Source organism: Heterodontus francisci, chromosome 13, assembly GCF_036365525.1.
Source record: "Heterodontus francisci isolate sHetFra1 chromosome 13, sHetFra1.hap1, whole genome shotgun sequence".
NCBI lineage: Eukaryota > Metazoa > Chordata > Chondrichthyes > Heterodontiformes > Heterodontidae > Heterodontus > Heterodontus francisci.
The window spans coordinates 104,514,606-104,516,840 of NC_090383.1; positions in this window are offsets into that span (position 1 = coordinate 104,514,606).

The following is a 2,235-nucleotide window of genomic DNA, read 5'->3' on the forward strand; positions in this document are numbered from 1 at the left end:
AGAATCATATATAATTAGAATTATTTCATCTGTCACACTTCCTTTATGTCTCTGTTTGCTACTTAATCCCAGCTGTCAATTATTCTGTTAACTAAAAATGGGTCATTCAATTTTTTTTTAATCTATCTCCCCTTTTTTAGGCCTCCTCAACAGAGAGGTAACCCACTCTCAATACAAATCTATATGTAACCACTGGGAGACATGCGACAGTCTTTATTCAGAAGGTTGTCAGAGATTTGACACAAGGGAAAGTAAAAGAATGGCTGCCAGTCTTCCTAAATATGTAGTCTCCTAATATCAGACATCCTATTGCAGCAAAGAACCTCCTTGCAAAACCCAGCCGATACTGCAACTGCCACTTTTCAAAGACATTTGAAAGGCACTTCACCGCTAACAAATCATCAGAAAACCAATACGGATTATGCTGCAAACTATTTCCATGTTGTACGCAGTCTCCTCATGGCAAATAGAATGGGGACAAGCTGCTCTGTGTCTCTGTAAGACATCCCATCCTCATCGTCCAGCCTGATAGGAGACTGACTGAGCTTTGAGCCCCAAGATTCTGGTGCCTGCTCAACCATTGCAGACAAGGAGAGATGAGGAGTTCAGTATATGACCACACCTGGTAACTCAGGAACAGCCCTCTGTGTAGCTGTGGTGCAGTTGAGGATGCTGCGTATCTACACTGGCCGTTCATGGCTTTTTGGTTTACAGAGGACTTTCCAGGTTCCACAATGCTGACCCCAAGCATAGGTTTATCGACCTAAGCCCCTTGATATGTTTATCACAGAATCGTGACAGTGCAGAAGGAGGCCCATCGTGTCCACACTGGCTCTCTGAAAGAGCAATTCCCTCAGTTCCAGTCCCCTGCCTTCTCCCTATAATCCTGCACATTCTGCCTTTTCATATAACTGTCTGTCATTTTTGAATGCTTCAATTGAACCTGCCTCCATAGTTTATCTCCCTACTTTAGTTTGTATTTTGAATTTTGTTTCCAGTCTTTAATACACCACTTATGCATTTATAAATAATAGGGAAAAGCAGACTGAAGAGGGCAAGTAAAGGGTTAAGATTAGCAAGCTTCATGATTAACTGGGCTGGAATTGCACAAACACAGATGCAGCTGCCAGCACACAAGGGGAAGATGTGTGCAGGGTGAAGATTTCTGATAAACCACAAGGTGCTGTCTGTTCATGGTCACAGGAACAAAGACGATGTGAATGTCTAATACAGAATGTAATAAGTATTAATTACTCAAGGATAACGTGGTCTGCTGACATGTACTTTAGAGATTCGATTAAAGGCTGTGTAACCACTGCGGACGTGTCTTCATTGTAATAGGATAATATAATTACTGTCTACGAGTGAGCTTTGATTAAACAATGTCAATTTCATCTCGTGAGTGAGCTTTGATTAAATAATGTCAATTTCATGTCAACCTGTGATTGGTGTACGCTAATAATCGGATCTATCTGAACTGTATAATAATGATGGAAAGTAATTGATTAGGGAGCTGTACAGGATTACTGGATACATGCGACTCCCTTGCATATGCTTGACTAAACCAGCGGAAAAAGACTTGAGTCTCATCTGGTGACTGCGGGTGTGGAGGGCGAGTGAACTCCTGCAACATAGATCAATATTTAAAGCAGCAGAAGGTTTTGGGAACAAGGGTGGCAATGGCATTCATTTGGATTGCTCTAGCAAAGAGCTGGCACAAATACAATGGTCTGAATGACTGCAAACTGCTATGGTTCTAACTGGACATAATCTCCACTTTTCCTTCTCCCAATAGTCCAAATTCCAATTTTAATCATAACTTCAGATATTTCTCAACTGCACCAGTCCCTTTTCTTGCTGAATATCAAGCTATTGTTGTCTATTTGTGCATCCAAATTCCATCAAATTACATCCAAAGACAAAAATAAAGATCCTGAAGCTCAATCCTTGAATTCAGAAGGATGAAACTCAGGTTGAATATGTCTTTAATGATTGATGGCTGAAGTAAGCCACCATGCAGTTAGTTCACAAAGACATCATGAACCATCAGAGCAAAGATTGAGTGAGATGTAAACATCTGAGCCTCATTATTGTCTGGGTGGCCTGTACTTTATTCCCAAACTGTCATCATTTATAATAGACATCATCTTAGTTTTACATGCTTTAATCTGCTGCTCCATCCTGCTGAACAATGGTGACACTTTGACCAGTGACATGAAGATGATGGGCAACTTT